The sequence below is a fragment of the Pongo abelii genome, chromosome 6 (genome assembly GCF_028885655.2).
Source record: "Pongo abelii isolate AG06213 chromosome 6, NHGRI_mPonAbe1-v2.0_pri, whole genome shotgun sequence".
Taxonomy (NCBI): Eukaryota; Metazoa; Chordata; class Mammalia; order Primates; family Hominidae; genus Pongo; species Pongo abelii.
In genome coordinates this window covers 47548103-47575455 of record NC_071991.2, presented here as the reverse complement: position 1 = coordinate 47575455, position 27353 = coordinate 47548103, and the positions used below count along the sequence as shown (strand labels likewise).

Sequence of the window (27353 nt, the reverse complement as noted above, 5' to 3'; positions counted from 1 at the left end):
ACTGGTAACTCACAGCATCCCTTAATTATCCATTACCAATGCTCCCTGACTTTCAGTGGAGTTATAGCCTGTTAAGTTGAAAAGATCATAAGTGAAAAATGCATTTAATGTACCTAACCTACAGGACATTCATTATAGCTTAGCCTAGTCTACTTTAAAGGAGCTCAGAACACTTACATTAGCCCACAGGTGGGCAAAATCGTGTGATCTCATGGCTGACTGCAAGTTTTGGAGAGTATTACACCACACATTGCTAGCTTAGAAAAATATCAAAATTCAAAATTTGAAGTAGAGTTTCTATTGAATGCTTATTGCTTTTGCACCACTGAACCCCCAAAAATCTTAAGTTGAAGTCAGGGACCATCTGTAGTTAAAAATCTCTATATCCATAGGATGTGGTATGTCTCACAAGTTTCAGGAAAGTGAAGCTGCCAGGCCATGTGTCTCGGGGTAGCCAAAGTGAAAAGTCACTCGAGGCAGATCTTCTGGGTTCAGGGATGAGTCAACACAGTGGCCTCACACAGTTATGTAAATGGAATGTGCCAGTACCACCACCAAGGGTAGAATGGGGAATACCACCTTTTTGTGACCAGAGGACGGTCACCCCTCTCAATGCTCTTTGGTAGACAGAGCAGGTCACTGGGGAGAAGGTAGATAAACTTGCGTGTGGATAGGAGACACTTCCAGGAGCCCTTTTCTCCTGGCATTCAATTTAGATTCTCTGATGGGCCAGGATTCTTCTGAGAGGAAAGGAAATTTAGGGTTTGAAGGGATTGACAGCCCACCAAAGTAGTATTCTGAATTTAAGCAGAACCTCTAGGAAATCCAGCCACCACTGAACCCCCTCCAAGGCTGTTTGCTATGTGGGAGAAGCCGGCGCCTTGGCGCCAGGAAGTACAAAATCAGTTGCCATAAGCATCAAAAAGCACAACAGGGCCTGCTATACTTCCCCACTGAAGCTCTGCACTACTCTTATTTGTTAAATCGGTATAAAATTTATCTGTCTGTGTAGCACTCATCAAAGAGTACTTCAGCATATGGAAATCAACCTTGTCTTTTCTCCTTTTAGTCTGCCTATTTACAGTTAATGCACAGCCCCCATCCCTCAGACCATGCAACCCTAAGAGGAAAACTTTTCTTCCCAAGGCAATTCCCAAAGATGGGAGGAGGAGTCAGAAGTACAACCCAAGTTCAGAAACAAAATCCGGAGGTCCCTAGGGATGGGTTGGTCCAGCTGATGGCATGGCTGCCACTGAAGCTTCTACAGTCCCAGCCATGCGGGGATGGGGACTCTGCCCTGAGACAGCAGCTGAGATTGGGAGTGAACTGAAGAGCTGTAGCCTCAGAAGGCCAGTGCTGGGGTACTGTGTGGACTATACAAGAATCTAGACCAGATAAAGCTCCCCGTTCTCTCTCTTCCTGGCATCCTGAAGCAGATCTGAAACCTGCACCAGGAAAACCACAGAAGTTTGTGGAGAGAGGCAGAACTGATGAGATGAGTATTAACTGACTGTCCACCTAACGCATGCAAAAGAATATCCAGAAAACTGATACGAAAATAGAAAGAGGGGTTACCAAATTTGGACTTGGATAAACATGAATCTACAAATCTCCCTCCAGAAAAAGAGGGAGATAAAAGGAACAAATGTCATTTTAAAAATTCGTACTGCCATGGTATAAATGAAAAAAAAAACTAATATTTACAGATGGTCTTCTATGTAAATGAATTTTAATTTGCTATATTCTTGACTCTGTGCCCGGTGATCTACTTCTCCTTCAATATTTCCCCTTTCAGAAAATGGTACCTCTGTTCAAACAATTTGAAAATCATTCCTGATCTTTTTTTTTTTCATCTTAAACATTCATATTCAAAACTAACAGATCTGACCTTGTGAGTATCTCTTCCAAACCTATCTTCTCCTTTCACCTCTACTGCCACCGTCACTTTTGCTTGGACCCCTACAGTAGCCTCCTAATTGGTCCTTTGCATTCACTTGCTCTTCCTTCCACTTCCAACTCCACACACTCCAGAGAACTGTAAAACATCTTATTACTTCCCTGCTCAGAATCCTTCAGTGGATCCCCATTGCTCCTAGAATTCTTAACAGGACTTTATCTTGCATTACATTCTTCTTTTTTTTTTTTTTGAGACAGAGTCTAGCTCTGTCACCCAGGCTGGAGTGCAGTGGCGTGACCTTGGCTCACTGCAAGCTCCGCCTCCCGGGTTCACGCCATTCTCTTGCCTCCGCCTCCCAAGTAGCTGGGACTACAGGTGCCTACCACCACTCCCGGCTAATTTTTTTGTATTTTCAGTAGAGACGGGGTTTCACCATGTTAGCCAGGATGGTCTCAATCTCCTGACCTCGTGATCCACCCACCTTGGCCTCTCAAAGTGCTGGGATTAACAGGTGTCAGCCACCGCACCCAGCCTCATCCCATTCTTCTTGTTCCCTCATTCTCCACCTGGGAAGCTCTTCTCTTGGTAAAATGAAGCTCATCTACCAATCTTGCTTTAAATTTCATCTTCTCAAAGAGGCCTTCCATGCCTCACCATTCCAGCTTCCCAATTCTATACTTATTCTTGTCAATAACAGCTTATTGTTTTTCTTCATAGAACTGGTCATAATCTATAACTTGTGATCTGAAAGATGAAAACAGATACCCGTTTATCAATTAAGATGGACTCTAAGGTTAAGAAAAGAAAGATTTTTATGTATTGAGGTGTCAGGACTGAGCTGGCATGGCAAACTTCCAAATTCCTATGGCTCTAAACTTCTAACCAATAGGAGATATCAGACTCCTCCTAAATCTGATTTACAACCCAAGCCACTGCAACTCTGATTGGACAGAGGACGGGCCTCACAAACATTCTTTTCGGATAAGGTACTGCAGACCTTAAGCCAGTTTCAGCAGCTTACAGAGGATGCACACAAACTGTCTTTGTGTCCTATAGTTCACCTTTGGATGTAAAGAGCCTTTTCCACCTCGTTTTAATAAAACTATGCCCCAAAGTGAATGCGGGATGTATGTATGTTGCATATATGTTTACCCATTGTGCATGCACTTGGATCCTCTCATAAATATGCACAGCTTTTCCCCCAAACCTGCTAAATATGCATGACTCTTGTGTAGTATGAATCCTGTGAGGCATAAAATCCAAGCCGTCCTTCCCCTCTTCCAAGATAGAGTACCTTCAGTCCATGTACAGACTTCCTCTTCCTGGCTTGCAAACCCATATTACTAATAAAGCTCTCCTTTCTACTATTTAGCCATCCTGGTGGCTTTTTGAATGACAGACAATATGACAATTGAATGACAGACAATATGATAATTTGTATGCTTATTCATTTTGTGTCTTCCTATTCCAATACACTATAAACACCATGCAGAAAGAGTACATGTTGGTTTTGTTTATCACTGACACCCATTTCCCAGTATAGTACCTGGCTACATAGGGGATGGACAATTATTTGCTGAATGCTACTGAAAGGAGGTATTTTAATATCCATTTTACCCAGGATAGGAAGACCATATGACCCAGTTTGCTTGACATAGCCTTTGTTTACATGTGTTGCCCTGGCATAATGACTGATAATGTCTCAATGTTACTTTCCGAAGCTGATAGTCAGAAAGACTGAATACAATCCATTCTCACTATTAGAAGTAGTTGTGTTCTATAAAGTCACCACAAACACTGAATTTGCCAACACTAAATGATCGCTCCTGAAGGAAAATACGGAGTTAGGTCCCTCTGAGAGTAATGTCACAACATCGTTGCCAACAAATCAATGTGCAACTTTATTTTATGTGTGTTTCTATTTAAAGACACTTTCTTTGATACATATTATTGAGTTATTAACTTTGAACCCATGGACAACAGCACTGTAACTCATGCCTGAACGAAGCTCATCTAACACTCGTATTTCCTCCATAAGGCACATACAGCCTTCTTGTGCTTAGATAGCACGCCAGTACCACCCTTAGGGCCATTTTAAAAAGCTAAATCACCAACAGAAAGCACAAAAATGTGAAAAACGTGGCATTAAATAGACCACAAAAAGAGTACTTGTTTACAATATGAGAAATGAAACAAGAAGACAGGGCTAGAAACATGCCCATCAGGCGACTCAAATTTTTCATTGCTCTGCTCATCCACAAATGACCACAAAATTGCCTTAAGCACTGATTTGGGGGTTACAAATAGATACTAGCAAGTAACTGGATTCTCAAATACAGAATCTGCCAATAGCACAGATAGCTTGTCTAAGATTACCCAGCTGCTGTAGAGTGATAACTGATCCCAGATAATGTCCAACTTCACAGTCGGTGTCATTCATAAGACAACCATTATTAAGAAAAGAACCAACCTTTCTCAGAGTACCATTTCTCTAATCTGGGTGACCATAATTATTTAAACCCCCTAGATTACTGGTTTACTAAATTTCCAGTACCAAAGTTAGAGTTTGAGAAGCAGAACTTCATGAAGTGGACTTAATTCTGTACAAAAGTAGTCAGTAATCTACAACCCTGCACTAATGAAGAGTAAAACCACTGGGAACTGGCTACTACCTCTTAAGTGACAATTCACAAGGCAATCCCAGAGTACTTACAATAACAATGGGTGGTTTCACGATGGAACGTAGACCACAAGATTAACATAAATGTAAACTTATGGAAAAATAAAAATTTTCAGAGTTAAAGCTTGAACCATCCACAAACCAATGTCGAGGGAAATTTATCTCTAGAACATGAGAAATCCAGTGTCCACACCTCTTCTCAGTCCATAGCGATGGAGAGAGTCTTCAACAGGGTTCCAGGATTGACCACTCCCATCATTCCAAAAATCCTTTCTATGGTGAATTTCTCACTTCTTAGTAAAATTTCATTTCCTCTTCTAAAACACATTCAATAACAAGGGTTAGGATCCCTCTGCAAGTTTACGAACAATGGGAATAAAATATTTTAAATTATACATTTTAAAGTTGACTCCTAAGGAGCCAAAAAGAAAAAGAAAAAAAATTATATAGTAGCTTTCTTTAAGAATTCAGCAATCTATACATTAGAAAAATACTTCCTACTGGTCCATTTCATTCTAACTCGCTCTTCTGGTATGTCAAGACTCTCTGGATAAAAGATAATTTTGAAATATTTTAGCTATTTTATATACATTTAAGGCAATCTCAGAAACACTTGCCTTACCTTTAAAAAAGAAAAGTTTCCTTCCTACTACTTAGAAACCGCTAGGATAGAGAGTGTTCTGCAGTTTTGGAGAAAATAAAATGTTTTCTCCTAAGCCCAATTTAGAGTTGATCATTCAAAATAATTTCAGACATACATAAACGTTCCAAGATGAATGTAAAGTATGCCCTTCACCCGTATTTCCCAAATAGTAACATTTTATCACAGTAACTTTATCTCGCTTTTTCTTGTATTATTTTTTTCTGAACTGTGAAGGGGTTCAGAGTATGCCATTCAAAAATACGCCACTTTGGCGTAAGAATTATTTTGAGCTGAAGGTAATTTTTTTAAAAGCAGAAACAGGACATGCTCTTGGCCCTCTCACTATCTGCCTGAAAGCATAAGACAAATTCTTGTAAAGGTGTCCCCACCATCCCATACCAGGAAGGGGATAACAACTTTATCACCTGAGATGAGACTGCATCAGGATGGACCTGCACAAACAAACCTTACTAAATTAACCCTTATCTGCCATTAGTATTCCCCATGTATTTACCTTCCCACAGTCTGCCACCCTGGGAAGCCTAAAACCCTTCTCCTTTGTCTTATCACTTCTCTGCAAATTTATTTTTCTTTGTTAAGATACTAGATAAGCCCAGTTCTAACCACTCCATGGAGATACTCATCACTGAGTTTCTCCCAGGTGTACGCATGCTGCATGTACGAATAAACTTCTGTTTGCTATCTCTTGTTAATCTGTCTTTTGTCAGTCTAATTTGCAGGGCCCCAGGCCCAGAAAGTAGGAGGGTAGAGACAACAGAATAGTTCTCCTCCCCCTTCAACTGTATTAGGAGTAAGTTGCAGATGTGATGCCACTTTTCCCCTCCACACTTCAATGTATATTTCTAAAGAACAAGAACATTCTTTTAGATAATCACAGCACAATGATCAAAATCAGGAAATTAACATTGATACATACTATTATATAATCTACAGGCCCTCTTTAAATTTCACTAATTATCCCAATAATGTCCTTTATTATAAAAGAAAAATGAATTTGCTTCCCTGGACTAAAAGCCAATCCAAGGTTGCTTAGGGCATTGAGTTTTTCTGTGTCTTTAATCTCCTTTAGTCTGGGATAGTTCTTCATTCTTTCTTTGCCTTTCATGACGCTGACATTTTTTAAGAGTGCAGAAAAAATCACAAAAGTTTATCTAACATCTCTCCTCACAATGAGAGTCAGGCTATGCATTTTTGGCAGACCTATCACAGGAGTGATGTTATATCAGAGGGCATATATAGTTGGTTTGTCCCATTAATAAAGACGTTAACTTTGACCACTTGGTTAAAATTATCTTCCTGGTGAGTTAATGAAATTTTACTTGTCATTTATGTTACATGGCATTTGAGACAAAAATTTCAAAACATTTCATAAATGAGCACACTTATATAAGTGTCTACTGCTTATGTATTTTGTTACATTTTTGGAAATTTTATTTGGGGATTCATCTTTAATTTCTGCCCATTTAATTATTCCTTTTATTATTGGGTATAATATTTCCAGCACATTTCCTTTTAATGTAACTATGTTATGGGAAAGGAGTCTAAGCATAGATTATTTTAGGCAACATTTAAAAGGATACATGTTTTAGGTAAATTTTGAAACATACAGGATTTTTGTTGTTGTTGTTGTTGTCTGACACGGAGTCTCGCTCTGTTGCCCAGGCTGGAGTGCAGTGGCACTATCTCGGCTCACTGCAAGCTCCGTCTCCCGGGTTCACGCCATTCTCCTGCCTCAGCCTCCCGAGTAGCTGGGACTACAAGCGTCCGCCACCACGCCTGGCTAATTTTGTGTATTTTTAGTAGAGACGGGGTTTCACCGTGTTAGCCAGGATGGTCTGTATCTCCTGACCTCGTGATCCACCAGCCTCGGCCTCCCAGAATGCTGGGATTACAGGCGTGAGCCACTGTGCCCGGCCGAAACATACAGGTTTTGATGGCTTCTATATTTTACTTATGGATTTGGAAGCCTATCGGATGTTGCAATCGTTTTGAGCAGGTAGCTGGGGAGGGAGGGCTGAAGGGAGGAATCAAGGGCTAGGTTTGGAAAATGGGCAGAAGGTGACAGAGGTAGATGGTTCCTGCCTAGGGAGACCACGGAGAAAAGGGGGCGGGGGCTGGAGACGGGGAGCCCAGGTCTCCAGTTTGTCTCCCCATAGTCCTTACAGCCCTGGAATACAATATGTTGCTTAGACAGTCTATTGAATTCTATTTTAGTCATATCTACTTTGATAATACAGATTATTACCTCTTTTAGTAACACAGACTGAAAACAAATGATATGATTAAGATGATAATATGCACATGTAATTACCTGGACTCAAACAAGATTAATGAGGTGTTATAGATACCAATAAAAAGTACAAGCCATTAGAAAAGGCACAACATCTATAAACAGGAGTGAGCAAAATAATTAGATTGAAGAAAAATTAGAAGTTTCCAGTTTGTTTATTTGTCAGGCAGGGGCGCGGTGGCTCACGCCTGTGATCCCAGCGCTTTGGAAGGCCAAGGCGGGCGGATCACGAGGTCAGGAGATCAAGACCATCCTGGCTAACAAGGTGAAACCCCGTCTCTACTAAAAATACAAAAAATTAGCCGGGCGCGGTGGCGGGCGCCTGTAGTCCCAGCCACTCGGGAGGCTGAGACAGGAGAGTGGCGTGAACCCGGGAGGCGGAGCTTGCAGTGAGCCGAGATAGCGCCACTGCAGTCCGGCCTGGGTGAAAGAGCCAGACTCCGTCTCAAAAAAAAAAAGAGGTTTCCAGTTTGTTTATTTGTCAAGAAAACAGTAAGTTCTAGATCTACTTGAGAGGCTGCCTCAGAAATCTGACCTCAACAAACTACTTCTTTCACTCTAATCTGCAATATAACTAGTAACAGTTGTACACACAAAAAAAGACATGAGTAAAAATGCACACAAATTCGTTTCAGCTTGTGATCATGTTCAGGTAACACTGTAAATATCACATTTGAAAAGATGCAGAATTATCTGACAATATGCAAAAAGTATATATTCCATACTTTGAAGTTCTAAGAATAGTAAACACTGCCTAGGAATTACTTTAAAGCCTCGCTGTAATATTTTACCTGCCACATATGCATAAACCTCTCCTAGCTGCTCCCTGGACAGTGCTGAAAACTCCACCTCTAGCTGATCTCTCTGACTCTACTCATGCCCACAGTAGTTGATGCTCTAGAATGATCCATTGGAGACCTAAGTCAGGTCATGTGGCTGCCCTACTCAAAACCTTCGGAGGCACCCCATCACGTTTAGAAAAACATTCAAAGCCCCAGCTATGGTCCATCTGCCTCTATGGTCTGGCCTCTGGCCCCTTTTCTGTTCCTCATTCCATCTCCCCCTCCCCTCCAGCCACACTGGCCCTGCTGTTCCCCAGCAGGCCAAGCACAGGGCTGTTCAGCTGCCCACAACATTTCCCAAACTGCCCTGTGGCTCACTCCCTTTCTTCACTCCGGTTTCCATTCAAATGTCACCTCCTTAGAGAAGCGTGATTTGGCTCCTATCTAAAATGGTGCTCTCTGTCCTTCCCACTCCACTCTCCTGTTTTATTTTCTTGATGGCACTTCTCAGGGTCTGAAATCATCTCAGACATTTGTTTACTTGTTTATTTTCTGGATCCCTGAATAGAAAAGAAGCTTCATGCGAGCATGAGTGTTTGGTTTCCCACTGTATCCCGTGTCTAGAAGAGGGTCTGGTAGATATTGACAACTAATAAGCATTTGTTGAGTGAACAGCTGAGCGAGCGCCTAGCTTCCCACATGGCAAAATGCACGCACACACACAAAATACGAAGGGGTGGCCACTCTGCCTTCACAGAGGCAGACCCGCCCCTAGAGCTTTTGAGGAACTGCCTGGAGAACTTTGGAAACTACCAGTGCCAGGCCCAGCTTCCGGAGATGCCAATTCCCCAGGAAGTCCTAGTGTTACATGCTCCACAGCTGACTGTGATCCAGGCAGGAGCCAGAAACTTCACCAAGATCTAGGCCCCTTCTCAACTGGAGAGCTCCAGGGCAGTCTTTCAGATGCTGTGTTAGTTGCCTGCCTTTTACCCAGAATGACTTCACCTTTAAGGAAGTGCCTGCAACCCAGTGGTGCAAGACACAGTGATTTCATGCCCGGCCCTGGAGCTGGTTCCTTGAGGAATCAGCATACTTCCTCAACAAATGTGTTTTCTTTGTGAAGAAACGGTGTGCAGGCAGAAAGTCGCCTTGGATTTGGAAGCCTATCGGATGTTGCAATCGTTTTGAGCAGGTAGCTGGGGAGGGAGGGCTGAAGGGAGGAATCAAGGACTAGGTTTGGAAAATGGGCAGAAGGTGACAGAGGTAGATGGTTCCTGCCTAGGGAGACCACGGAGAAAAGGGGGCGGGGGCTGGAGACGGGGAGCCCAGGTCTCCAGTTTGTCTCCCCATAGTCATTACAGCCCTGGACTCACTGCCCTTGTACAGAGCCTCCCACAGCCCCTCATGACAGCCTTCTTAGGGAGTCATTATTGTCCCTAAGTGTTAAATCAGTACGCCACAGGAGAGAGCAGCTAAACTACCTGCACCTGGTCCCAGTAGGTAAGTAGCGATCCAGGGTCCACACTCAGGTCACGTTAATAGAGATCCAGGGTGCACACTCAGGTCAGGTAAGTAAAGATTCAGGGTCCACACTCAGGTCGGGTAAGTAGAGAGCCAGGGTCCAAACTCAGGTCAGTCAGGCGTGCAGCCCGAGTGTTCTTGGTTTCAACAAAGAGCCTCCCATCCCCTGCTGAATTTTGGTTGGAGCCTCCTCCCCCAGCCCTTCCCTGCACACGGCCTGGTGTCTGCTTCCTTCAGTGGTTATTAGCCTTGCATGCACATTGTAATTGACTGAGAGTTTTTAATAAAATATTTGATCTTCACTCCCAGAGAGTCTCAATTAATTGGCCTGGAGCGAGGCCCAGGCAGTAGTTTTGTTTTGTTTTGTTTTGTTTTGTTCCTGCTCCCCAGATGACTCTAATATATAGCAAGAGTAAGAAACCTCTGTTCCAGGTCAATGGGAAGTAAGGGCAGGCCCCAGTGAAAACATCATAAATAGCAAAAAGAATCAACCCACAGAAAAGAAAGAACCAGAGAGGCACTTGAGTATGCAGCTTCTAGCACAAAGGATATGGCCCTGGCCTATCCTGAAAAGAAGTCTGAGGTACTAAACTCAACCCAAGAGTGCCAATGGATTAGTTCCGAGTGCTGCCTTAACAAAGCATCACTAACTGTCTCACAGTCGTGGAGGCTAGAAGTTACAAGGCCAAGATGTCAACAGAGCCCTGTTCCCTCTGAAAGCACTAGGGAAGCGTCTGTTTCAGGCCTCTCTCCTAGCTCCTGGTAGTTCCTTGGCTTATAGCAGCAACACTCCAGTCTTCATGCCGTGTTCTTCTTGTGTGTGCTTCTATCTCTAAATGTCCCCTTTTTATAAGGACCAGTGGTATTGGATTAGGGGCTGACCCTACTCCAGTATGATCTCATCTTAGCTAATTGCATCTAAAACCACCCTATTTCCAAACAAGGAAACATTCTAAGGGCCTGGGGGGTTAGGAATCGAATATACTATTTTTGTAGGGGACACAATTCACTCCAGACAGGCATATAGAGCCAAACTTTGAGGCAGTGTTTCCCTAGCAGGCACTTAGGAACTTACTCCTGTGGGAAACCAGATGTCTGTTCCACTCGCTGTCCTGAAAAGTCATGATGTACTTTTGTATAGAAAAGGCTCAGAAAAATCCTTCAGGAAATCAGTCTGTTTGCTTTATTTATCCTAGTGTCTCTCAAATTTATTCAACCATGGGACGCTTTATTTTACTTTGAGACAGGCGCTTACTCTGTTACCCAGGCTGAAGTGCAGTGGCACAATCGCAGCTTACTGCAGCCTTGACCCCCTGGGCTCAATAGTTCCTCCCGCCTCAGCCTCCCAAGTAGCTGGGACTACAGGTACATGCCACCACGCCTGGCCAATTTTTACATTTTTTTGTAGAGATGGGATCTCCCTATGTTGCCTGCCCAAGCTGGTCTCTAACTCCTGGCCCCAAGCAATCCTCCAGCCTCGGCCTCCCAAAGTGTAAGGAACCCTTTAAACACCACCATCTAGTAACAATCTGTGGAATACACCTTGAGAAACACTGCCTTAAAAGTCAGAGTGTGACATGAGCCATTATTATCCAGACAGATGAATGAAATCCTCCTGTGAGTGTGAAAGTGCCCACCACCAGAGGAGCAGACAACTCGATACAGAGACAACAGGTCTCCCCCTGAGTTAACATACACAAATACTAAGAACAAAACAAGACATACTAAGACCAAAATACTGCATTTTTTTGTACAGTGTTATAATAAGTAATACTGACTTTTATTACACAATTTATGTAACTGATTTTTTTTTGGTAATATTATAATCATGTGCCACCACATTTCAAAGAATGACATTTCAGCTTTCTGGGAAGTTGTAATTAGGGAAAAGGAGTATTATAATTTGGAGCAGGGCACACTGGCTGGGAAAACCAAATGTCTTTCTGGATCCCCATACCATCTTGGAGAAAGATGCTGCAGTCACTCCATGATGCCAGGGCACATCATGTGCAAAAAAAAAAAACACACAAAAGACTGCCACCAGCTGGGCATGGCTCATGCCTATACTCCCAGTGCTTTGGGAGGCTGAGGCAGGATGATCTCTTGAGCCCAGGAGATAGAGGTTACAGTGAACTATGATTGTGCCATTTCCCTCCAGCCTGGGCAATAGAGAGAGACCCCGTCTCTAAAAAAGTTTTTAAAATAAAAATACCGCCGTCACCTGACCCACACAAAAGACGTTCTGCATGTCAACAAGAGCTTTGGAAGGGATATCTTTAAGTACCACACAAAATAATCCAATACACATTTTAGAAGTGTGGCTTCTAAAAATAAAACCACATAATTTACATGTTTTTGAAGCAGAACTTCCTCAAACAATTCCCTGAACATGGGAACCATGGGCTATTTCAATACTGAAGTGCTTACATTTTTCCAGTTTTCTCCTTTGAGCAAACTAGGCTTTCTTTTTTAAACTTTAATTCAAGGAAAGAAATAACAATGCAACACCAAGCACTACTTTCCACAGCAGCAAATTAGAGAGGGCTAATTTGTGGGCATGGCTGTGCCCTGTTATCTGTACCTTGTCACTTTAATTCAGCACGACCCAAACCCGGCAATTCCTTTCATTTTGACTTTTCCACAGAGCAGAATTTTAGCCTTCACGTTGGGTTTCAAAGAGTCCAAAATAAAACCAGCCCACATTAAGCAAAACAGCCACATAAAACCTTTCCTTTATGTATGGAAGAAAGGACTTTCCAAGTTCAAAAGGATTTTTTGTTAAGGCACTAAGCAGTCTTGGTAATGTTTTTAAAAGTCTATTTTAAAAAGTTGAGCATTTTTCCCTCCATTGTGTTGATGCGCATGTAGACCACTATGTCTATTTCCTCTAGCGGAAGCAATGAAGTTGTCACCTGAAATGTGTACACTGCAGTCCACTGCTAAAACATCTCAGGCATGCGAGAATCTCGAATCGTCCAGGTAGAAAACAAACCTTCCATCCTGCCACATTGTGGAGCATGAAGAGGCAGGAATAATAGCTTGGTCACAGGTAGTAGGGAGACATAGGAGTCTCCAGACCCTGATATTCAGCTTTTGCTGGGAAATCCAGTTCTCCTTTAACCACAGGAAATAGGCTGTCAAGAGTGTAAGGGAACCAAATATTTCCACCTCTACCTAGGGGTATGCGTAAAGAATGAAGCACGCGCGTCCCCCGAGATTCTTACTAATTCTCCAGCTTGTGCAACCCTCATTAGGGAGAGCTGCTCTTTGAAACAAAAATTAATCACTGTAAGCAGAAAGGCATGCTTCCCATAGTCTCTCCCATGTTGCCCAACCTCCAAAATCTCATAGCCTTCCCTATCCCACCTCTTGAAATTCAGATTCCCTAGCATTTTCATCCCCCAGGAAGTCACCCATGCTCTGGTTCCAGAAATCATTTGGTTAAAAATCAAAAGAACAAGAAATGGCTGTGTATAGGCTCTCACAGCAGCAAGTTGTAAAACTGCACCATAGATGTAAAAATGCAGACTTTTTAAAAACACAAATGGTAACTGGAATTTAGAGCTGGTGCCTCCACCCTAAATCTGTATTTTGCAGCTGTCGCTATGAGCATAAAGTCAGCCCCTTAACTGAGCAGGAACCCAAGAAGCATTTCTTCACAGCTGTCAGGCTTGCGCCACTTGCATGGAGTATGAACGGTTTCACATGAAGCCCGCACTCACTGTGCAAGGGAAGGTCTCGCAAAGTGGAAGATGGCAGAACTCCTCCCATCAAGTAGGAAATCTGACTGACAAAGACACAGGTCAGTAGGGTGCCCCAAGGAGCACATTTCTTATTACACTCTGCCTTTTTTTTTTCTGACTCCCAGACGCACAGAGGCCCAGGGACAGAAAAAAAGCAAAAGCTACAGGTTCCTAAGCAGACCTCAGGCCCTACCTGTTTTGAATAGCATGTGTTTCCAGTGATTCTATTTCTAATCCTTTTCATGGTCCCCATAGGTTAGGACTCATCACAATTCCTGACCCAGTAAAAAAATCAAACAGATGTCAAAGACTAATGTCAGAGTTCATATAGGGCTTATGGGTTTGTTTTGGTTTGTTTGCAAATGGAAACCAAGTCTCTGCTCTTTGAGACTTATAGGTGCTTACCACCCCCTGGCCCCCACGCTATTGCTTCTATCCACCAGGTGTTGAGGGCCATGAGCTTATCAGGAGTTTGCACTTTTAGATGAGAGGACAATCTGGTTATAGACAACTGCCAGGGCACACAGGTGGCCGGGGCAGGACACCAAATTGACCTGGTGACCCTGTAGACACTGTTTCCCATCCCCAACTGAATATGTGATAGAGGGAAGTGGTTAAATGTTCACATCAAGCCCAAATCAGGCATATTCTGGGAAAGTAGTCCCTTCCTTCCTTCCTTCCTTCCTTCCTTCCTCCCTCCCTCCCTCTCTCCCTCCCTCTTTCCCCCCACCGCTCTTTCTTTACTTCTTTCTTTCTTTTGTATTTTTGAGACGAAGTCTTGCTCTATTGTCCAGGCTGGAGCGTGGTGGCTCGATCTCAGCTCACTGCAACCTCCACCTCTCGGGCTCAAGTGATTCTCCTGACTCAGCCTCCTAAGTAGCTGGAATTACAGGTGCCCACCAACATGCCTGGCTAATTTTTGTATTTTTAGTAGAGACGGGGTTTCACCATGTTGCCCAGGCTGGTCTCGAACTCCTGACCTCAAGTGATCTGCCACCCCGGCCCCCCAAAGTGTTGGGATTACAGGCATGGGCCACCGCACCCAGCCCAGAAGTAGTTATTTATAAAGGCATTTGTGTGCAAGGCCTTATAATATTATGACAAAAGATAAAACAAAATATAAAATTACACTAAGTTGAGGACTCACGTTGGACCAGTGTGAGCCAGTCTATACATGTACTTCCTCTCTAAAAACTCTTTGAGGAAAACAGAGTTTATACCAGGAGGTACACACGGCCCTCGTTACTCATGGAAGGACCCACACCTTCATGGTGGGTCTCTGGCCACTGAGCCATCCAGAGGCCCCAGCTGGGGGCCGACTTGCATGCCACATTCCTGATTTCAGGAACCTCTTCAGAAACAGCCTCTGCTACTCAAGAGCTTCAAGATTTGGGCAAGCCCCCATGTAACACTCACCAGGGAAGAGATGGCTTTTATACAAGGAACCATTTGGGACCACAGGTTCCAGGGCTAAGTACCCAGAAGGCCTACAGGAGGAGAAGTGGCCACCTGTGCAAGAAAGAGCAGCAAAGCCTGTAGGGAAGTGTGTGTCCCACCCTAAGACAGCATTCAGTTGTAGAAAGAGAACTGTAATCTCCACACACATGCAATGGCCCTGCATGGACTTTGTACCCAGAAATTGAAGAACTTGAGTTTCCAGCAGGGAGCCACACTGTTCTCAAATGAGAAATATAGATATTCTGGCTAAATTTCGAAAGGAAGTCTGCAACCCGGGGAAGTTAAAGAACTCTAGAGATAATAAAATATTCCAGGATGGTAAACATTTTTTTTAACAGTCTTTCCTTCCTTTGATGTGGCTCCAGACTTCAAAACAAAACAAAACAGAAAGAGGGAAGTTGCTACTCTAGAGGTCAGCATCTCTCTAACTCAAGTTCCTACATGGCCAGCGGTCTCTGAGGAAGAACAGGGTGGCAAGGAGAAGCTCTAAGGAACCTGAATAAAGCGGCATATGCCTCTGACAGTTAACGTATAAAACCAACCCAGAAAGAATTAACACAAGATCCCAGATCTGCAAAGCTATTCGAGAGTCCATGGGGCTTTGCAGTTGGCAGAACTTGGTAACAACCTAGCTGAGGCCATTCTCGTATCTAAAGCAAGAGCACGTCAGTCAGAAGCAGAGGTGGCCAACCACGAAATCTGAGCAAATTGGCACTGCCAGGCTACCCCAGCTCTATACAAGGGGGGGCAGCCTCACTCTAGCGTCTCTCTTCCACATCTGCTGCCAGGTGTGAGGCCTCCCTACAGAATGGAGGGATGGGGCTGTCCGGACTCTGGAGGCCTCTGAACTTTCTGATCACACTGGCTAGCTCTTCTCACTGTGATTCTATGTTTACCAAATGCTCTCCTGATTACGACTCCTTCCCTTGACGTCTGCCTACAGGGAGGAAATCTGCTACTCTGAGTACCAGTGGTCTTGATGATATTTCCTACAGTAAGTCATCAAATTGGCCTCTTGCTCCCCAGTCACTAAAAACCTACTAATTGTACCTGCCCTGGGAGGTAACTGTGCTCCCCTGGAGCCTGCTGTCTTCTGAGCCTGTTTGCACTTAAGGCCACCTCCTGAGGGTTGCTGAGAAAGGATGCAGGTTTTCTCTTGGTTGTGCCCCTTGGCTTCACCATCTCCCCATCCGCAACTCATTCCAAGGTCTACCAAGGCCACTTCTGCGCACATTTCCATCAGGACATAATACGAAACATCTTTCCTGGGCAACTTGTCCATGGGGAAAAGTCTAAGCTTGTTCATTAATTTTTATTCTTTTTAAAAATTTTTATTTTGAAGCAATCTCCAATTCACAAAAAATTGCAGATATAATATAAACAAATTTCTTTCTTCCTGAACCACTTGAGAGTAACTTGCCAACTCCAATGGCTCACCACCCACTAATACCTTAGTGAAGATTGCCGACAAACAATGGCATTCTCCTATATAACCACCACACAACCATTCAAATCAGAAAATTAACATTTAATATACGTTCTATTTGCTCCTGTGACCTCGTTCAAATTTCACCAAATGTCCCAATAATGTACTTTATAGTATATTATTTCACCAAATGTCCCAATAATAGTACTTTATGGTACATTATTTTAAAAAAAATTCAGTTCAGAATCACACATTGCTTTAAGCTGTTGTGTCTCTTCAGTCTCTTCATTCTAAAGTGCTTCCCTCAGTTTTCCCTTGATTTTTCTGACCTTGACCCTTTTGAAGACTATGGACTGGTTATTTTGTTCCTCAATTTGGGTTTGTCTGGTGCTGCTACTGATTAGATTCAGGTTATGCATTTTTGGTGGGAATATCACAGAAAAGTGAAGCTGCAGCCTTTCCCTTGCCTGCTATCAAGCAGTGCCTGGTTTTGGTTTATCCAGAAACCAAAATCACTGTTCATTTGTTCCTCAGCTTGCTTTTTTATGCTCAGATCCCCACAAGCCCATAAAGACTGGCCTACCTACTTCAAGGAGAGGCTGAACTAGAAGGGCCTTGGGCATATCTTGATCTGTATCTTCTCTGCCTTGTACGGTGTAAGTGCTCCCTGCTCTGCCCCCTAAATGGGATAAAGTGGTAGAAAGGAGAGATGATATGCTTTGTGGACAAATAGTAGAATACTTTAAGTCCTTCTCACACAATTTTTCCATAGCTAAGTAGAGGTAAGCTGCCTTAACTTTTTGATGCAAGAAATAACCCCCTTTTTATTCATTCATTCATTCATGCCACTTATATTTATGGGGAGCCTCTCCCTGTTAGGCCCAGGGACACTAATATATGTTGGACAATACGCTGCCCCAAAGGAGAGAATGGTCTCTCACAGAATACTATTACTAGAAAGCTACAGGACAGCAGTGAGAAGGAGATGCCTGACCAGGTGGAGGGGGAAGCAGTCCAGCACCAAGGAGCAGCTCAACATAGTCTGGCATGTTCAGAAACCTGAAAGAAGCTGTAAATAGGGCCTCAGTCAGACTGTGAGCTAAGTTGAGTGACAGGTGGGAGGAGACTAGAGAACAAGGAGACAGGAGCTGGATCAGACAGGCCTCAGACGGTCAGCAAGAGCCTACACCTGGGCTAATAAGAAACAGGAATCTCTGAAGGGTTGGAAGCCAAGGGCCAAGATCATGGAGACATTCTTACAACAACCTAAGGAACCCATCTGCAGAAGGAGAATAATTGGGTAACAGAAGGGAAGCGAGGTGCATAAGAATATATGTGAGGAGACAATGGAAGTGTCTTCCAGAGCAGAGAGGCTTATGAGGGTTCATCTCGGGCAGGAACAGTGTGGAGGAAACAGAGACCGGATTCCAGAGAAACACCAGATCTGCAGAATTTTGCACCAATGTGAGAAATGAAGGGCTGAGAGTTATCAGGAGGGCCTGGGGGGCTTCTGGGTTAAGTGCGTGGCAGTGGGGGTGCCTTTGATCAGGATGCAAATGAGAAGAGTAGGTGTTGGTAACTCAGCACCTCCAGACACGAGAACAATTTCCCAATATCTTAAACTTGAGACCCCAGCAAATTTTCATTTATCCTGATTACTGGAATGTTTCAAGGCCAAAGTTTGCAGTCATGGATGAATATCAAGGAAGGCTGAGAATTTTAATTACATTTTAGTTTCCAGTGTTACCTCCTGCAGTAATTATCATGAGCATAGCTGGGAGTAGCTTTACAGTACTAGAAAGAGAGAGAGAGAGCTGTGTTTTAAGAGTTGCTCATCCCAGGCCGGGCACGGTGGCTCATGCCTGTAATCCCAGCACTTTGGGAGGCCGAGGCGGGCAGATCACCTGAGGTCGGGAGTTTTGAGACCAGCCTGACCAACATGGAGAAACCCCGTCTCTACTAAAATAATACAAAATTAGCTGGGCATAGTGGCGCATGCCTGTAATCCTGGCTACTCAGGAGGCTGAGGCAGGAGAATTGCTTGAACCCGGGAGGCGGAGGTTGCAGTGAGCTGAGATCAAACCATTGCACTCCAGCCTGGGCAACAAGAGTGAAACTCGATCTCAAAAAAAAAAAAAAAAAAAAAAGAGTTGTTCATCCCGCCTCTCTCACTGCCACCTACCATGTATGTATGCTTCTCTAATCATTTCCAGTAATTCTAGAATTGGGGCAGCCCATCGTTGACTTAATTTCATAGGACACACTTCATATATTTACTTTTAAGGAAAGTAAGTTATAACCAATTTTGTTTTCAGAACTTGATGAGATCCTTGAGAAAAAGTGAAAACACCCTGCAGTGATAAAAAGCTGAACTTAGAAACTGTACATTCACATGTTGGAAGATGAAAACCCAGGGTTTGGCTAGAGTCTAGAAGCAATTATGGCTCTTCTTCTCTCTCAACATCTTGTTTGTTTTGCTTTGTTAATGTAAAGCAAGCACCTCTGTTACTTCTTATTTTAAACCACTTCTCTATATATTCACTGTAAGCAAATATTCAAGGCTGAGGTAGGAGACAGGGACTTTCCAAGTAAAACTGTAGCGCTACAATGAATAAAAACAAGTGCACAGACATTTTGCACACTTTATTTTTGATTAGTGGTGGTAAAAATGCAACAGTGTCATAGTTTTTTGTAGGCAGTCTCAGCTTTTTCGCCTTTACTTATTTCTTCCTTTTATTAATCTACATTCTTTTGTGCACCTTATTGAGTCATCCTCAGCTGCACTTCATCATTGCAGTCCTTGGTGAGAATAATGTGGGTTTTCATGGTAACATCACAAAGTGTAGTCAACAGTGGACCTTGATTCAGATAAACCTTTGCTCCCTTGGTGGCTCCAAATTACTAGCCATCCATCTTGTATCAGGCCACTTGAACACCTTTGAGTCTCCTTTCTTCCTAAGCACAGTAGACATAATGATAAGCTCACCTAAGAGGATTTACATGAAGATTAAATTGCATAAAGCAGCCTGGCACAGTGGCTGACGCCTGTAATCCCACTACTCTGGGAGGCCAAGATGGGAGGATTGCTTGAGTCCAGGAGTTCAAGACCCCTGGGCAACATAGCAAGACTCCGTCTCTACAAAACAAAACAAAAAAGGCAAAAAGAAAAATGTATAATGCATGTCAGAGCTGTTAACATAGTCCCTGAAAGAAAAGAATGATAAGATGGCTGAAGTAGATAAAAAACCTAGGTAATGCTTTATAGGGCATTAAAATGGCAATTTGGGGGCTATCTTTTCTAATGGACAAGAATCATTCACACTGCTATCACACAGGAATCCTTTGCATCACTGTCCATTTTCTATAGGTATTCATTTACCCTTATGGATTGTAAAATATCCCAACCAACAGCAAATAGTAAATTAAAGAATAGCAGAGAAAGGCACCTACCCCTAGAGAATTGGATAATCTTGAGTGGGGACAATAATTCAGTATGACATTGAAGGGACATGCAGTTATACTTTTGCCTATTCGCCTATTTCCAAGTGTTAGATGCATATATTTTTCCTTTACACTACAATATCACAGGAGTGCAATAAGTGTTAGCCAGAAATTAGTGATTCTGAAATTACTATACATGAAATTCCATAGGACATTGGCAAAGGAGTAATAAGAGGACAACTGGTAGCATCAAGTGCTTCCACTAAGAAAATGAAGAACACTAAATATGACTATATTATGTTATAAAAGACTACCTATCTACTTGATAGCTGAACCCAAAGAGAGACTGAGGTAGACTGAAGATAGGAATTTTTCTCAGAAAGAAATAAACTGGTTGGAATATAGACAGCCACAGTCATAAACTGTAATGAACAGGTTAGAATGTCTACAAAATATATAGTCAACTGAACCTTATTTAATTTACTTATATATCAAGGCAAGGAACAACATAAGACCCACAAAAAACTTAAAAATACTTTTTTCATGACCTCTCAAATTAGACTTTATTAATTTTATTTGTCATTTCCCTTTCTTCTCTTTTGAATAACAACACTTAAAATATCTCATACTCAAAAGAGAAATATTTGGTTCTCAAAGGTTTGACAGAAAATTGATAGAAGGCTCAAGCCCATCTTTGGACCAACTCTATGAGGAATATATAGTGTAAAGGTATGGGTCATAAAAGGCATCTGTAAGACAGCCCCATTGGGCAGCATCCATGCACAAAAGGCGTTATGGACAGCATGCCTGTGAAGATGCAGCTGGACCCCTCAGATCTATTTGCCCGTGATTTCCCTTTGGGCAGGATCACCTCTGTGCACCTCAGTTTCCTCATCAAGATTCACAACACGATTCCTCAAAGATCTAGAACCAGAAATACCATTTGACCCAGCAACCCCATTACTGGGTATATACCCAAAAGAATATAAATCATTCTATTACAAAAATACATGCATGCATATGTTCACTGCAGCACTATTCACAATAGCAAAGACATGGAACCAACCCAAATGCCCATCAATGATAGACTGGATAAAGAAAATGTAGTACATATACACCATGGAATACTATGCAGCCATAAGAAGGAATGAGATTATGTCCTTTGCAGGAACATGGATGGAGCTGGAAGCCATTATCCTCAGCAAACTAACACAGGAACAGAAAACCAAATACTGCATATTCTCACTTATAAGTGGGAGCTGAACAATGAGAACACATGGACACAGGGAGGAGAAAAACACACACAACAACATACTGTCAGCAGGTGGGTTATTGGGAGGGAGAGCATTAGGAAAAATAGCTAATGCATGCTTGGCTCAATACCTAGGTGATGGGTTGATAGGTGCAGCAAACCACCATGGCACACGTTTACCTAAATAACAAACCTGCACAGCCTGCACATGTATCCCAGAACTTAAAATTTAAATTTAAATTTAAAAAAAGACGGCCAATAATACACATTTCATTAGGACTGCTGTGAGAATTAAAAGAGCTCAGAGCTCTAGCACAGAGCCTCCCTGACACATAATAGATGCTAGTAAAGATGTACTACCTTTTATTTTCCCTTCCTATCTTCAAAAACATCAAAGTTTCCTTCAAATAAAAACCCAACCCATATATTCATGGAAATGTAAACATTCAATTAATCATTGCATTGTCTTTCTTTTGAAGCCCTCTTCACTGCTCCATTCAAGAAAAAAGACAAGGCAACTCAGGGAGGAACCAGAAAGGGATGGATTCACTAACCTTGTTTATCTTTCTGCTTTGTTTCCAGGATTGTGTTTACTTCCTGATGTTAGATTCCTGGACACTTGAAACAAAAGTCAACCTTTCTATGCAAGGAAACTAACGGGCTGAAGTTTCCTTCCCTAGGGAAATGACAAGGAAGAATGCGGGATGGGAGGACACCCCCTGCTTGTGCATACTGCTGCTATCGTCTCATCCTAAGTTTTCTGCTGCACCAATACCCATTAATTCCTCTCAGAAAATGGAGAGAAGATAACTTCAGCTGCGGCAGCACTTTGACCCTTCTGCTAGACTCAGCCCCCTGCTAGACTCATGAGCCAGGTCTGCATCTACATTGTGAGGCCCTCCTTCACCCCTAAGAAGCACAGGAAGGCTTCTTTCAAGGCACCCTGTTCCTGCAGGCCAAACCCAGCTCCATGAACATTATTACAGCTTAGTGGGGCGTGGAGCTGTATCCCATATGTACTTTTATGTACCTGTACCAGCCCAACGAGCCAATGCCTTGGTACCTGTCACTGAGCCCTCTGGTCAGATTCCACATCCTCCCTCTTGGGCGAATGGCGATCCTCACTCTCCTGCTGAGTCTCTGCCTTCCCACCCAGGAGCTACCTGGATCCAGAGGTACAGGGGTTCCAGGTTCTGGCTCCTCCTTGATCTGCCCCCTGCTGTGATGTCATAGCCTGCCCAGGCTCTGCCAGGAAATGCCCATGAGGGCTGGGACCACATCCAAACTCGTGCAGAAGGGAGACATAGATGGGAGCAAATCTCTCCCGGGACTGGAGTGGAGGCAGTGGGTTCCTGGGCAATTTTGTTGCAGATCAATCTAAGTTTTAGGTTTTGTGTAAGGATTTTCTGCCAGTGAGCTCTCGCTGAAGGGACCACCAATTTTGCATTCTACCAGGGCCAGGGCATAAACCCACTCTCAGGAAGCCCTGGGCATAGCCACCTTGCACCAGGCACATGTTATTCCTTTACCTCAGCCCAACACGAGCCCAGCACACGTAGGGTGGGGAAGCCAAGTACTTGCCCACTAGCTGCTGTCAAGTACATGGAGAAGGAGGAAAATCAGAACCTTTCATCTTATTCTTCAGGTAGATAAACATTCATCATGCTTTTGGATAATGCATGACATTGGCCTCCAGTATTCAGAATACGCTGAGTGACTCTGTTTTGGTAAAGAGGCCAGAAGTTCCACCACCTAAAGGCATCTGCAGCATCATTATTGCTACATCTTTAGGGGAAATTACATGATCTTCAAGGGCTCATTTCCTGTATAATTTCAATCCTCAATTTCCTATGATTTGAAGTGGGAGTAATACTATAGTTACCGCTCCACACACAGCATAAATCCCCTTCCCCCAGGATTGTTGTGAGGATTAAACAACTTGAAATGTGCAAATTATCTGGCACAAAAATGCATTCCAAAATCTACTAGTTCCCTTCCCCCTGCATTTTTGTGAAGAATGCCAGTTAATTTTAGTGAGGCAGAGCTACTGATTTAGTGACAAATGTACAAGCTTCTGGGAGACTTTAGCTCCAGCTCTGACACTTCCTAGCTATTTAATATGGTACAAGTTTGATGTGTCACTGTCTTCCACAGCAAAATGGGATAACACTTATTTTGGAGGGAGTTATACATTGTAAATGAGATGACACATGTAAATATAGAACATCAGATAGCATATGCTCAGTTAGTACAGAGGCCCTTTGTCTCGCACACAGCAGGGCTCATTTATTTAAACACTGCACCAACAAGCCTGGAAAGCCAGTGTGCCTTCTAGGATCAGGCAGGTAGAATCCGCATCGGTACCCTGTCCATAGATCACAATGTGCTGTGTGGATCATGAAGCCACTGGAGTTATTTCAAAAAAAAAAAGTCAGCTTCACCCAACAGCAAATTCAGCATAGACCTAGTTTCTGTTTTTGTTTTCATGTATTTTTCTATTCCATAAAATTATTTCAGGGCATATATGCAAATTACAAAGCATTTTAACTAAGATATACTTTAAAAGCCCAGAACATTTTCCAACCCAAATTAATACTATATCATATATTAAATGCCCATCTGAAAAGTCCACAATTTCACATAAACATGTGAGAGATTTAGGAAACGGTGGAAGAGAATACAGATCACCCCTTTCAGTTACTCCAGAATCTTTGATAAATTCCATTTAGAGATACCAGGAGAGATAAAAATTTCTACTTTTTAGGAATAACACTTAGACTGATGGCCATCTTCTTATCTCCCCGCTCCAGACCATCAACTTGACAAGGAAGAGCTAAGATTTAAACCACTTTTTAAATGGCAAAGAAATTCCTTTTTCTTTAGGACAGAAGACAAAACAATTTTCTTCCAACCTGTGCACAATATGGGTACTTGGTAAAGTTTTCAAGGCAAAAAATCCTAGGGATTTTGCAAAGGACTTAGGACAAGACTAACAGCCTTGTCTCATCTTGGTCCAAAAGTTTGACTCTTAGAATTGAAAGAGACATCCGCCTAACTGAATGCTTTCACCTTTAATTTTATCTGCAGAAGTTTAATGCAAAGGAAAACCCCTAGGAACCCTACCCTGGCAGGAAGCTTAAGTAAGTGAAGGTAAGCTTGTCCAGGAAGAAGTGGGAAGCTGGAGCTCTGCCCTCTCAAATCCCATTCACTTTTCCTGCAGGGACCCCTACACTCATGTCAGAAATATGGGGCTCCATAAAACACAGTTTGAAAGTGATGGAATAATTCAGCCCTCATGCATAGACAAAATAAGGACATTGAAGTGATGGGTTCAGGACCTGCTACCCCAAAACACGGCACCTTGGCATTTGAGAAAACAGCAGAAGCAGAAAGGTCACTCTTACCTTCCCCTCACCCCTTTTCTCCTAAAGCAGGTCATAAAATTGAGGAAGGATTTTCTGACTTTTCTTTGAAGCACTTCGTAAGAGCCTCATGAAAGAGTATATTAGTCTGTTCTCACACTGCTATAACAACATACCCAAGACTGAGTAATTTATAAAGGAAACAAGTTTAATTGACTTACAGTTCAGCATGACTAAAGAGGCCTCAGGAAACTTATAATCATGGCAGAAGGGGAAGCAAACATGTCCTTCTTCACAAGGCAGCATGAAGGAGAATAATTCAAGCAAAAGCAGGGGATAATCCCTTATAAAACCATCAGATCTTGTGAGAATACACTCACTATCACGAGAACAGCATGAGGGTAACCACCCCCATGATTCAATTACCTCCCAGCAGGTCCCTCGCATGACATGTGGGGATTATAGGAACTACAATTCAAGATGAGATTTGGGTGGGGACACAGCCAAGCCACATGAGAGACACTCCTTCCCTAGACCCAAAGGAAAGGAGCTGAAGACATAGAAGTGACAAGAAGAACCTGATCAAACAGGCCTTGCTAAATTTCCCACAGTTCATTACAATTAGATCATAGATAGCCCCTTTGTCCAATCATACATCTCTAAGACTGTCTACTCTTCAATGAACCTAAGCATAAAAATACACAGGTTTACCTGCTTCTCTGGGTCTTTCTTTCCCTACGAAGACTCCTGTGGCACATAAAACTTACATCAAATACATGTGTATCCTTTTCTATTGTCATTCTGTCATTTGTTACGGGGGCCTCAGTCATGAACCTGATGATGAGTGGGAAGAAGCTATTTCCCCTCCCCTACAGCGACAGAAAGTTATGAGTGGCTCCAGCAATATTCTGCTTGATAAATGGATGAGGCCAGGTTGTGAGTGAGAATATCATTACAGGAAGAAACCATGAGCAGAAATTAGAGAGACTCCAAATTACTGTTTCCTGGCTTCTATGCAGCTAGAGTGACTACAGAACTCATTTGGGGTCAGTAAAACATCAGAGAAAATTCGCTGGGTTTTTCGTGGGGTGGGGGGATGTTCACTTTTCTGATAAAAGGGACAAAATGGAAGGACAGCTCTCGGTGTTTCCCCTTCCTCTTTCTTCCTAAGTGTTTGGGGACTTGATGCCTGGTGCTACAGCCGCCATCTTAAGACCATGAAGTATGAGCAGAAGACAGAAAGCCAACATACTTACAGAAGACTAGAGGGAGAGAGAGTCTGGATCCTTGAGGACAGTCTTGAGCTATTTAATGAATCTGAAGCCATCTGATCCCTGACTTCTGGTTAAGTAAACAATTAATATCCTTATACTAAAGGACACTGTTAGTCTGTATCTCACCCAGTACAACATACTTTTCTGGATATTTCAGAATCAGGGTATTACACCTTAAAAATAGTACCTGCATTTTTCCACATATTATCTTTAATTTCTGTTCCCAAACTACAGTTACATGGAAAATTAAAAAGCAAGGAGGAATGGTGTAACCACCTTTGAAGATAGTTTGGTACCTTCTTACAGAGTTAAACGTAATCTTGTCATACAATCTGGCAATAATGCTTCTAGGTATTTACCCAAACAAGTTGAAAATGTATGTCCATACAAAAACCTGCACTCAAATGTTTAGAGCACTCTTCTTCCTATTTACTAAAACTTGCAAGCAACTGTGATGTCCTTCCATAGATGAATGAATAAACTGTAGTATAGATACACAATAGACTATTACTCAGCAATTTTTAAAATGAGCTATTAAGCCACAAAAAAACATGGATAAGTTTTAAATGCACATTTCTAAGTGAAGGAAGCCAGTCTGAAAAGGCTACATACCTGTATGATTACAATTATATAACATTCTAGAAAAGTCAAAACTATAGAGACAGTCAAAAGTTCAGTGGTTTGCCTGGCACAGTGGCTCACACCTGTAATCCCAACACTTTGGGAGGGTGAGGTAGGAAGATCACTTGAAGCCAAGGTCTGAGACCAGCCTGGGCAACACAGTGAAACCCCCCCAACTCTGAAAAAAAATCATTGGTTGCCAAGGGTTTGGAGGCCAGGAGGATGGTAGGGGGGTGCATAGATGAAGCATCGTGGATTTTTAAGGCAGTGAAATTATTCTGTATGATATTGTAACAGTAGCTACATGACATTGTGCAAATGTCTTTCTCATTTATTTATTTATTTTTAAGACAGGGTCTCACTCTGTCACCCAGGCTGGAGTGCAGTGACACGATCACAGCTCACTGCAGCCTTGACCTCCTGGCCTCAAGCAATCCTCACACCTCAACCTCCAGAGTAGCTCAGACTACAGGCACACATCACCACACTCAGCTATTTTGTTTATTTTTTTTTTTTTAGAGATGGGGGTCTCACTATGTTTCCCAGGCTGGTCTCGAACTCTGGGCCTCAAGTGATCCTCTCACCTCAGCCTCCCAAAGTGCTGGGGTTACAGGCATGAGCCACCATGCCCAGCCCATTATGCAATTGTCAAAACCCATAGAACATACAACACAAAGAGTGAATCTTAATGAACTGTTGTTGTTCATTCATAATAATGGATACTAGTTTAATTATAACAAATGTACCACACTAATGCAAGATGTTGATAATAGGGAAAACTGTGTGGATAGCAGGTATATATTGGAACTCACTGTGCTATCTAGTCAATTTTTCAGTAAATCTAATACTTCTAAAAAATAAAATATGTTAATGGGGAAAAAACGCAAGAGAAAATGAGAGGTGGGAAACAGAATCCCTAAAATTGTAATCATTTTTTTCTCT

General features: G+C 42.7%; 1 protein-coding gene across 6 annotated transcripts in view; it reads right to left on the bottom strand.

Annotated features, from left to right (window-relative positions):
* The window catches only part of ELMO1 (engulfment and cell motility 1), a 593731-nt gene that overhangs the window by 521751 nt on the left and 44627 nt on the right, over positions 1–27353 (bottom strand).